The sequence below is a fragment of the Tamandua tetradactyla genome, chromosome 8, assembly GCF_023851605.1.
Source record: "Tamandua tetradactyla isolate mTamTet1 chromosome 8, mTamTet1.pri, whole genome shotgun sequence".
NCBI classification, from domain to species: Eukaryota; Metazoa; Chordata; class Mammalia; order Pilosa; family Myrmecophagidae; genus Tamandua; species Tamandua tetradactyla.
The window spans coordinates 68,596,802-68,609,378 of NC_135334.1; positions in this window are offsets into that span (position 1 = coordinate 68,596,802).

Sequence of the window (12,577 nt, forward strand, 5' to 3'; positions counted from 1 at the left end):
AACAGTCAAACATAAGCATAATAGGAGTCCCAGAAAGTGAAGAGAGGGATTGGGGCACAAGGAATATTAAAGCAATAACAGCTAAGAATTTTGCAAAAATAATGGGAAAAAAAGACCAAAAAAAAAAAAAAAAAAAAAAAAAAAACACAGCAAGCCGCAGGTCCAAGAAGCTAAGAGAACTCCAAGAAGACTAAATTCCAAAGTACAAAGAAACAAACAAACCTAGAGATAACAAATTCAAAAACCAAAGATAAAAAGAAATCTGAAAGACCACCAGATGTTAAAAAGAAAGAAAGGAAGGAAGGAAGAAAAGGTGGATTTATTAGAGAAGAACAAAGAACTACAACAGTCTTCTCACTAAATGACATCTTTAAATTGCTAAAATAAAAGTAAAAAATTATTCAGAATTCTATTCTCAGTAAAAATATCTTTCAAAAATGAAGACAAAATTAAGACTTTTTCAGATGAACAAAAGCAGAAGAGACATTGTTGCCAGCAGACCTGAACTATAGGAAAATTGAAAGAAGCCCAAGTAGAAGGAATATATCAGACAAAAATTTAGATTTATATAAAGAAATGAGTAGCTCTGGAAACAGAAAATTAAAATGACCGTAAATAGACCTTTTTCTTATTTATAATTGCTTTAAGAGATAATTAACTGTCTAAAGCAAAAAAGTAGTAACAATATTTTGTGTGGTTTAAAAGATAAAGAAAAGCAAATGTATGACAACAATAGCACAAAGGATAGGTAAGAGGAATTGAAAGTGTAAAGTTGTAAAGTTTTCTACCTCACATGAAGCCATATAATATTATTTGAAGATAGATTGTGACAAATTAAAGATGTGTATTTTAAGCCCTAGAGAAACTAAGGGAAATTTAAAAGTAGGTATAAGTTATAAGCCAATAATGGCATTGAAGTGAAATTTTAAAAATTACTCAATCCAAATGAAAAATAAGGGCAGAAAAAAGAAGAAAAGTGGAACAAAGAAAAGATGAAATAAACAGAAAACAACCAGCAAGATGACAGATTTAAATCATCTATATAAATAATTACATTAAATGTAGATGGTCTAAATGTACCAATGAAAAGACAGAGATTGTCAGATTAGATTTTTTAAAAAGTAAGACTTGACCATTTGCCATACACAGGAAATCCACTTTAAATGTAAAGATATAAGTAGGTTAAAAGTAAAAAGAGTAATATATCTTCATATAGCATAAAGATATTAACTAAAGAAAGTTGGAGTGGCCATATTAATATAAAACAAAGTAGATTTCAGAACCAAGAAATAACTGTGAAGCTCACAAACAAAATGTTGAGTGAAAGAAGCTAAGAACAAACAACTATATATTATATGCTTCCATTTTTATAAGGTACAAAAGCAGGAAAAACATTGTAGTCATGATAATGTTTATCCTTTGCTAGGGGATGGTGACAGCTAGAAAGAAACACAAGGGAGCTTTTAGAGTCCTGATAATATTCTCGTTCTTGATCTGAGTGTGGGCCACATTGATGTGTTCAGTTTGTGAAAACTCATTGAATCAAAATTTTTGATATGCAGCATTTTCTGCATTTATATTAAACTTTGAGAATAATGATTAATGATGGCATTAAAATACACAATAACAATGGCGTGTCAGTCAGGGGTGAGGGATAAATGTGTTCTAAGGTCCTTTCAATAAAGATGCTAACTAATATTGGATTTTTAAAAGTTCAGGATGATTTTTTTTAATTCCAAAAGAAACCACTAAAAAGATAAAAATAGAGTGTTTATCTTCCAAACTAGTAAAGGATAAAATGGAATGATACCACATGCTCAATCCAAATGAGGATAAGAAAGTAGAGAAGAATATAAAACAAATGGGATAAATAGAAAGCACAAAATAAATTATGGCTATAAATCCAACATATATCTAATCTAATTAAATGTAAATGGAGTAAATTTCTATTAAAAGAAAAAGGCTTTCAGATCATCAAAAGGCATTTTTGAGAGTGAAAAACAAGGTATAAAGTAGAGAAAAGCGGTTGCAAAGCATACCACCAGAAAAGGACTTATACCTAGAATACAAAAAAAATTTCTAAGAAACAATAAGAAGAAAAGAATCAAATGGGCAAAAACTTGAACGGGCACTTCATAAATAGAAAAATCAAATGATCAATAATTATATGAAAATACACTCAATCTTAATAATAATCAAGAAAACAAAAATTAAAAATACGATTACACTCAAAATCAATTTTCACTGGGAAAATGCAAATTAAAACAATGATATTCCACTACACACTTATTAGAATATCTAAAATCTGGAAAACTGACAATAGCAAATGCTGACACAGCTATGGAATCACAGGAACCCTCACTAATTGCTGCTGGGGTTGCAAAATGGTGCAGCCATTTTGAATGACACATTGGCAGTTTCTTATGAAGTTAAACATAGACCTACTATACAACCCAGAAATCACACTACTAGGTATTTACCCAAGTTAAATGAAAACTTATGTTCATGCAAAATCTTATGCGTGAATGTTTGTAGCACCTTTATTTATAATTGTCCCAAACTGGAAACAACCAGCACATCCCTGAATAGGTAAAGGAAAATTAAAACTGTGTACAATGAAATACAAGTGATAAAAAGAAATGAGCTATCAATTCTCATAAAATGAATAAATCTTAAATACATTTTGTTAAGTTAAAGCATGGATTGAAAAGGCTACATATATTGTATGATTTATTTATATACATCTTGGGGAAAAAAAAAAACTGTAGGGATGGAAAAGAGATCGGTAGTTACCAGGGGTTTAGGGAAGGGAGAGTTAACTGCAAATGGGACGCATAGGGGAAAGTTTTGGGAGACTGAACTAGTCTGTATGGTACTGGAGTGGTGTATACATGACTCTATGCAATTGTCAAATCCATACAACTTTATAGAATAAAAAGTGAGCTTTAGTTTATGCAAATTTTTTTAAAAAAATCTACCAGGAGATCAGGTGATCCCAGGATGAAATGTAGACTGTGACAAAAAAAAAAAAATCCTAACTACTACAAGTGTACAATAGAACATTTTAAAGAGGTAGAGAAAAAAAAAAAGCTTATTCAAGTAGCTTTGAAAAATAGTGTTTTGACTGGAAACTATAAGCTGAAAGCAAAAGGAATTGTATATAAATACTGTGCTCTAGGTGGTAAAATTATTTCTCATAGAAATATAGGTTACAGTTCTGGAGCTGCTATGCATATACTGAGGTTGAACAAATAAATAAATGGACAGTGGGTTTTGGGAGTCAGCTTTTCACTGTTGGAGAGGGAAGTTTCAGATTAACAAGGGGAGGCAAGAATAGTGTATTACTGGATTAGCGTCACAGACATCAGTGTAAACTCATGGTCAGGTTAATATAGACAGAGTAATTACATGGGATTCTTGGTATTGGTGGTGTTTTTACTCCTTTTCATTTTTATTTATTTTTTAGACTTCATTTTTTTCTTCTTCTTCTTTCTTTGCGGAAGAAATGGAAATGTGCTCATACAGATTGTGGTGGTGAGGGAATAACTGATTATACCGGTAACCAATGATTGTTTACTTAGGATGGATTGTACAGTGTGTGAATAAAGCTGTTTTAAAAATAAACGGAAATATACAAGTGCTGGAGAAAATGTGGAGAGAGAGATGTACCTATTTGCTGTTGGTAGAGAAGTAGAGAGGTGCAAATCCCCTCTGCAGGACGGTGTGGTATTTCACAGGAGGCTAAGTATAGGGTTGCCATATGGTCATACAACCCCATTATTAGTTATATACTTGGAAGAACTGAAAGCAGGGACAGGAATGGACATTTGCATGCTGGTGTTTGTGGCGGCAGTATTCACAGTTTGTAACGGCTAGAAGTGGGCTAAGGGTATACCGACTGATGAACGGAAAGGGCAAGCTATGGTGTATACATACAATGGAATATTGAGCGACCGCAAGAAGGAATGAAGTTGTGAGGCGTACAACTAGGTGAATGGACCTTGAGGACAGTAGGTTGAGTGAAATAAGCCAGAAAGGAAAAGACAAAAATCATAGTATCTATATGTACTGCCGTAATGTACAAACTCTGAGAATTGAGTCCAGAGCTCAGGTTATCAGGGAAAGGCCTATTGTAAAGGTTTCTAGGTTGTAAGCTCTTATAGCAGTCACATCTATTCCTGAGTTGTAACAGTTATTTCTAAATTCTGAGATGCTGAGCTATTTGTGTATTACCTGGTTGTTCCCTGGAACTTTTGGTATCCATGTGGCACCTGAGACTCAGAGCTGGATTTTGCAGCTATGGGGGTTGGTATTGCCCCATAAAGCAACTGTTGAAGGGGCTTGAAGGAGAGATCGGAATTCAACTGTGGATGTGAATAAAGTGGATCCAGTTGGAACTCAGGTGGACCAGACTAAAGCGTAAAGGATGATACGAACTGTGTTTTAGAGCTTTGGCATCTGTGTGAGACCAAAGGAAGAGATGTTTATTTGGGGCAAAATTTATATTTTCTGTAGCATGGTATCTAACTTAACTTATATGATCAGTTTATTCAAATACCATAACTATGTGGAAACTTGAAAAGGAAATTATTTTGTTGGTTTGTACAGGTTAGTGTGATGCTCTGAAACATCACAGAGTAATTTAGGCAGAGAATAAAGATGTATTTGCAAAGCCCCCTTAAGGGACTGGGGGAATACATGGAGATGTTAAACTTCCCTGCCTGCAGAATTCCTGATATTCTCACAAGCACTGGAGACTGCCAATTTAATAGGCCAAGCCCTTGACCTTGGGGCTTGACTTTATGAAACTTATTCCTGCAAAGTGGTAGCTAAGCCTACTTATAATGATGCCTGAGAGTCACCCCAGAGAACTTCTTTTATTGCTCAGATGTGGCCTGTCTCTCGAAGCCAACTCAACAGGTAAACTCACTGCCCTCCCCCCTGCCCAGAACATGATGCCCAGGGGTTTAAATCTCCTGGGCAATGTGGGACATGACTCCTGGGGGTTAAGTGTGGACTCGGCATTATGGAATTGAGAAAGCCTTCTTGACCAAAATGGAGAAGAGAAATGAAACAAAATAAAGTTTCAGTGGCTGACAGATTTCAAATAGAGTCAAGAGGTCATTCTAGAGATTATTCTTATGCATTGTATAGATATCTCTTTTTAGTTTTTAGTGTATTAGAATAGCTAGAAGGAAATACCTGAAACTGTTGAACTGTATTCCACTAGCCTTGAATCTTGAAGATGATTGTATAAATATGTAGCTTTTACAGTGTGACTGTTGATTGTGAAAACCTTGTGGCTGACATCCACTTTATCTAGTGTATGGACAGATGAATAAGAAAATAAGGACAAAAATAAATAATAGGGGTGTTCTTTTTCATTTTCATTTTTATTCTTATATGTATCTTTTTGAGTAATGAAAGTTCAAAAATTGTCTTGATGAATGCCCAATTATATGATGATATTGTGAACCACTGATTGTACACTTTGGATGATTTTATGCTATGTGAATATTTCTCAATAAAATTTCATTTAAAAAAGAAATAATTATAGATGTGTGTACTAACAAGTTAGTATACATACATACATTTCCTAGCTCTGTCTGTTGAGAGATCCTAGATGCAGTGGCACCTCAGCAGCAGTGAGCACATCCAGTGCTCAGATCTTGGTTTCTAATACTATTCTCCAATAAAAGGACTGGGTATCCTTGGAGAAAAGACTGGGGCATGGAAAATACAAGATAAGCCCAGGGAATTTTACAGTTATAGAAAGTAAGGAAGCACTCAAAAACCAAAAGAATGGGGGCCTGCCAAAGGGACATAAGAACTAACCTGAAAGCCCCCAATGGCCAAAGATGGAACAATTTAAACAAAATAGATTATATTGTTTATTACTATAAGCCCAGGTTCAAAATAAATAGTCATGATTTCTTATTATTATAAATAGGTTATTGGATAAATAAGTAAATGGGGGAGAAGAGAGAAATCTCCTGCATAGAAGAATCAAATAATTTATATAGATGCTCTTCCTTCCAGCAGGTGGGGCTTATTCCTTTCCCCACCTTGAGTAATGGTGGGGTGTGCTTAGTGATTTTCTTCTGAGATTAGAACAAGGAAGGTGAGGGAGTAACTTTGCAGTGGGGAAACCTGGCAAGCACTACCTTGGCCAGGTGATCAAGATTAACCATCATTGCTGTTTTAGTTCTGTAGGATGCTCCAGCAAATATAGTGAGATGTTTTGGGCTTAAAGAGTGGGAATTTATTTGCTTATGGTTGGAGTCCAGGCAAATGTCCAAATCAAGGCATCATCAAAGTGATGCTTTCTTTCTAAAGGCTGGCTGCCAGCAATCCTTGGCTCTTCTGCCACATGGCAAGGCACATGCTGATGTCTACAGGTCTCTACCTTCTCTTCTGGGTTTCAATGCTTTTAACTTCTTACTTCTGTGACTCTCTTGCCTAACAGTTACTGCAAGGACATCTCATGGACTTAAATCATTAGTCAGTTGATTGCCTCTACAGCTAATTACATCTATGATCAACTAAGGGGAGTATCTTCGCAATGAGAGAATTCAAATCAGCTGGATTTAATCTAATCAGTTGAAGACTTTTAAGGGAGAGGTGATGACTTAGAAGAGAGTACTTTCCTCTCTCTTTCAGCGAGTCAGCCTCTCCTAAGGAATTCATCTAAGACCTTCATCATTGTTACCAGCTTGCCACCTGCCTAGGGGATTTGAACTTATGTATCCCCACAGTTGTGTGAGATGCTTTTATAAAATCTTATATTTACAGATCTATCCTAGCAAACTCTGACTAATGCAGGTGGTATCACGTCTAAGTTTCAGGAAATAGATAAAATAAGCAAATGTGTGGTGGAAAGATATCTTTGGCCAGCATGGTCTGGAAAGGACTCTCTGAAGAGGTGACATTTCACTTGAGACATGACTAAGTGAAGGAGGCAGTTAGAAGAGTTGGAAGAAGAATTTTCCAGGTAAAATGAACAGCAAGTGCAAAGGCCCTGAGATAGGAATGAGCTTTCCATAGGAACAGAGAGAAGGCTACTGTACCTGGAGCATGGTGAATGAGAACAGGAGAAAAGGAGGTTGGAGAGGTATGCAAGGGCCTGTTGCACTGGAGTTAGGGACTGGGATATCATTCTAAGTGCAGTAAGAAGCCATTTGGTGCTTGGATATTTAACCCAAGATTTATTTACAAAATTTAGCACTGCTTTTTAAAAAATAACAGCTTGTTTAGGTATAATTCACATACCATGCAATTAACCTATCCTAAATATGCAATTCAATGGTATTTAGTATACTCAGAGTTGGACAACCAGCCACTAATATCAACTTTTAGAGCATTTGCAAGACATCCAAAAAAAAAAAAATCCCATATCCATCAACTGTCATTCATCTCCCACTCCCTTCCCACAACCCTGGGCAACCCCTAATCTATTTTCTTTCTCTATGGATTTGCCTATTTGGGACATTTTATATAAATTGAATCGTACAATATATGGATGGTCTTTGGTGACTTGCTTCTTTCATTTAGCACAGTGTTTTCAAGGGTCATCCATAATGTAACACATATCAGTTCTTCATTTCTATTTATTGCCAAATAATATTCCGTCATGGAAATACCACATTTTGTTTATTGATTCGCCAGTTGATGGATATTTGGGTCTATTTCATTTTTTGGCTATTATGAATAATGCAGCTCTGAATATTTGTTTACAAGCTTTTGGGTAGATATGTTTTAATTTCTCTAGAGTATTTCCCTAGGATGAAATTGCTCAGTCATGTAGTAACTCTATGTTTAACCTTTTGAGTTGTTGCCAAACTGTTTTCCAAGGTGGCTATACCATTATACATTCCCACCAACAGTATATGAGAGTCTCAATTACTCTACACCCTCACCAACATTTGTTATTCTTTTTCTTTTTTAATTATAGCCATCCTGGTGGGTGTGAGATGGTATCTCATCACAGTTTTGATTTGGTTTGCATTTCCTAATGGCTAATGATATTGAGCATCTTTATGTGCTTAGTGGCCGATTGAATATTTTCTTTGGATAAATGTCTGTTCAGATCCTTTGTCTATTTTAATTAGGCTATTTGTCTTTTTTTTTTTTTTTTCTGAATGGGCAGCCACCAGGAATCGAACCCAGATCTCTGGCATGGCAGGCAAGAATTCTGCCACTGAGCCATCATCGCACTGCTCAAGGCTATTTGTCTTTTTATTTGACTTATAAGAGTTCTTTATATAGTCTAGATACAAGTTCCTTTTCAGAGAGACGATTTACAAAATCCTCCATTCCTTGGATTGTCTTTACACTTTCTTGTTGGTATTATTTGCATTTATAATTGGATAATTTAAGCAAGGAGCTGAGGTAATCTGATAAATACTTTAGAATCTAATTCTTGAATGAGAAAGATGGATTTTAGAGGACCAAGAGTAGATACGGGAAAAACATAGGAGAATTTTGTAGCAGAAGAGAGATGCTGAGGGCTTGAGCTAGATTTCAAGCAGTGAAGGTAGCAAGAAGTGGTCAGATTTTGGATACATTTTAGAGGCAGAGCTAAATAGGACTTTAGATGAATGAGATGTGGGTGTGAAGGAAAGAGAGGAATCAAAGATGACCTCTAGGTTTTTAGTGTAAACCACAGGGTAGATAGTGGTGCCATTTACTGATAAAGAGAAGATCAAAGTGGAACAAGTGTGCCAATTTATGGAAGAGAAATCAGTTCATTTGCTTTTCTCATGTGAAGTCAGAGGTGCCTGTTGTCCATCCAAAGAAGAGTCTGAATAGGCACCTGGAAATGAATAAGATGCTGAGGTTCATAGAAGAGGGCTGGAGTTATAACTCTATATGAGAACAGCAGCTGAACCATGGGGCAGGATAAACAACTCAGGGAAACCATGGAATGCTTCAAAATTCAGAGTTTGGGTATAGAAGGAAAAAGAGCAGCACATGCATTAAATAGAAAACCAGAAATATCATCAAAACTTAGGGAAGAAGATGTTTCAATAAGGACAAAGTGATCAAGCAGGTCAAATGCTACTAAGAGATAAAGTAAGATGAGACAGCCAAAGCACCATTGGCTTTACATGATATATGGGTTTAGTGACCTTGATAAAGAGAAGTGGCAAGAGAGGCAAATGAAATTCTAATTAGAGAGAGCTGAGGAGAGAATGTAAGGAGAGGAAGCAGGGACAAATGGTATTGACAACTTTTTCAAAGAGTTTTGCTTTGAAGGGTAAGAGAGAAATGGGGTTAGGTGGGTAGCTGAGGTAGCATGGACTCAAGGGTTACAATGAACTGCAAATATTTAAAGTGTATTTGATAAGGCTTGGCATATGTCTAGAGCCATGAAACCATAACCACAATCATGATGGTGAATGTCCACCATCCCCAAAAGTTGCCCATGTCTTGTAATACATCTTTCCACTTCTCTCTGCTCTTCCCACTCCAAGCAAAAACTAATCTGCTTTCTGTCACTATAGATTAGTTGAAATTTTCAAGCGTTTTGTATAATGAAATCCTACAGTATGTACTTTTTTGGGGGGGGTGGTGGTGGATGTCTGGTTCCTTTCATCCAGCATAATTATTTTGCAATTAATTTATGTTCTTACATGTATTTACAAACTGTTCCTCTTTATTGCAGAGTACTATTCCATTGTATTGATATATGACAATTTATCCATTCACTTTGTTTATGGACATTGGGTTTGTTTTCGGTTTGGGACTATTGCAAATAAAGCTGTTGAAAACATTTGCATACAAATCCTTGTGTGAACAAAAGCTAGAAATTGTGAATTTTACTTGTTGAGTGTGGAATATTTTTGTATTTCTAGAAATATTCTTGAACTTAGTGGTGTATAGTCTAGGGCTCATTTTCCCCACAACTGAGGCAAAACCCTTCCAAGGACTCTACCCGATGTCTCATGAGCTGTAAGGTTTTCCAGACTGATGGGAACAAGCACCATTTCTGGTCTGCTACTCGAGTGCCAGCTACTGTTCCCTCTCCCTCCTGGCAAGTTATCTTCCTGGCCTTGGGTAGTTCCCTCATACATGTGCACTGATCATTCCTCTGCTGGAACTCTTGGGGTCCCTCTGCAGATCTCAGGAATCCTCTCTCTGGGAAGGTCTCTTCTCTCCGATACTTTGTGCTGCACCCTCTAGCTGCCTTTGTCTCTCACTCTTCTCAACACAGGGAGTCTGCCAGGCTCCACCTGGTTTCTTCCTCTCTGGGCTGTGGCCTGGAAGCTCAGTCCAACTCTTCTTCTTGTTTCGCATCTCTCAAGAATCACTGTCCTTCATTGCTTGACATTCAGTGTCTTGAAAATTGTTGGTTCATAAATTTTGTGTGGTCTTTTGGTTGTTTCCAGTAGAAGAGAAAGTTCAGTCCCTGTTACTTCATACTGGCTGGAATCAAAAGGCCATGATTGAGGAGTCATATTGAGGTTGAAATGTTCTGGGATGAGAAAGAAAAAGAGAGGGATGGTGCTGCAAAGAAAGGAGATAATTGTAGTATATTAGTTAGAGTTCTCTAGAGAAACAGAATCAACAGGGAACACTTGCAAATATAAAATTTATAAAAGTGTCTCACGTGACTGCAGGAACACAGAGTCCAAAATCCACAGGGCAGGCTGTGAAGCCGACGACTCCCATGGATGGTCTGGATGAACTCCACAGGAGAGGCTCGCCAGCCGAAGCAGGAATGGAATCTGTCTCCTCTGAATCCTCCTTAAAAGGCTTCCAGTGATTAGATTTAGCATCACTAATTGTAGAAGACACTCCCCTTTGGCTGATTACAAATGGAATCAGCTGTGGATGCAGCTGATGTGCTAATGACCTAATCCTATGAAATGTCCTCATTGCAACAGACAGGCCAGCACTTGCCCACTCAGATAAGCAGGTACCACAACTTGGCCAAGTTGATACATGTCCCTAACCATGAGAGTAGGATGGAATTCTTTGAGGAAGCATGAGGTACAGAATCCAGGCCCCTTAGTAAAGAATCGGAATATTTTCCCATTGTGCCTAGAGGAAAGCCAGGAATGTGGATTCAGATAAAAGTAGGTCAGTAGAAATGGTGGTTGAGAAAAGTGTCTTAATTTGGGTTCCCTCAGCAGACCTTGACACAAGTAGTTGGATGCATATTATTCTTTTAAGAGAGGATTCCATGAAACATTATTATGTAAACCAGGAAGTAAAACAGAGAGGGAAAGGGAGCAAATAAAAAGAAACATTATCAAGCAAATTACCACTGTGGGTAAGTGGAGCTTAAGTCTGTGGGGAATGCTCAGGGAGCTAGTATAGAAAAAATGTTTCTGAGCCATCCCACTCAAAAGATGAGGGAGCTGGGTTATTCTTACAACTCCCATTAGTCAACTGAGGGACATTAGCTCTCCAGCACTTCAGTACCTTACACAAGGGCAAAGCAAGCATCAGCGGCCAGAGAAAGCCCTCAGGCAGAGAAGCAGATGCTGGCAGGTCACTTAAGGGCATCCTGAACTGAAATGGAAAGACCTGGGAGAGTGGGGCACCAACAGCATCTCAGCACATGCTATTGGTGATCACTGCTGATTGTGATGACAGTAGTTAGTCTATAAAGCTTAAGGCAAGGTCATCATCTAAAGGTGGAGATTTGAGGAGAGAGGCGATGTCATCCTCAGTCAGGGTGTCCCAAGTAAGAATGTATGGGCCCTGTGTGCTACAGCTGTTTATAACAGTCTCATTTTAACACAGGCATGCACATGTGAATGCACATGCAACCATTTCCCCACAACATTCCCACAGTGCCGGGAGCCCACAGGATTGTATTATGGCGTACAACAGAGATTCAATGGGAGGCAGCAAGAAGCAGTGAAAAGAGCACTCAACATGGAGCCACAAGCTCTGGTTCTGCTTTTTAATGAGCTGTACATCAGGAATTAGTTTCTGAGTCGATAAAATGGTGCTGATTTACCCTGGGATTATTGTGAAAGTAAAGAGAAAACAGTATGTGTGATCATTTTATAAATCCTAGAGCACTGTGCATATGGAGGAATTATTATTACCAGAGGCTGCCTGGTACTTGCAAAAATGCCCTCCCCCCCAAAGTCACTAAGGATAAGTTTCCCCCCAAAAATCTATGCTAGATCTCAAGAAAACCACAGGGAGGGCAATAAAGACTTGATATTCAAAGAGTGGTCCTTGTACTAGCAACATTGACATCACCTAGGAGCTTGTTAGAAATTTCAGCTCAGATCTACTGAATCAGAATCTGCATTTTAAAAAGCTCCCTGGGGTCAGTGCAATGGTGGCTCAGTGGCAGAATTCTCTCCTGCCATGCTGGAGATCCGGGTACGATTCCTGGAGCCTGCCCATACCAAAAAATAAAATAAAATAAAGATTCAAATGCACCTGGGAGCCTGAGACTCCTTGATCCTATATTTGAGGCTAGTTCAACCTCTTTTCCCTCATCAACATCTCCGATTTCTGATGCAATTCAGCTGCCTCCACCTTAAATTGTAGGCTCTCGTCTGGAACTGCTCCAGGGAGAGACTGAACCTGCCTCCCAGGTGACACCACT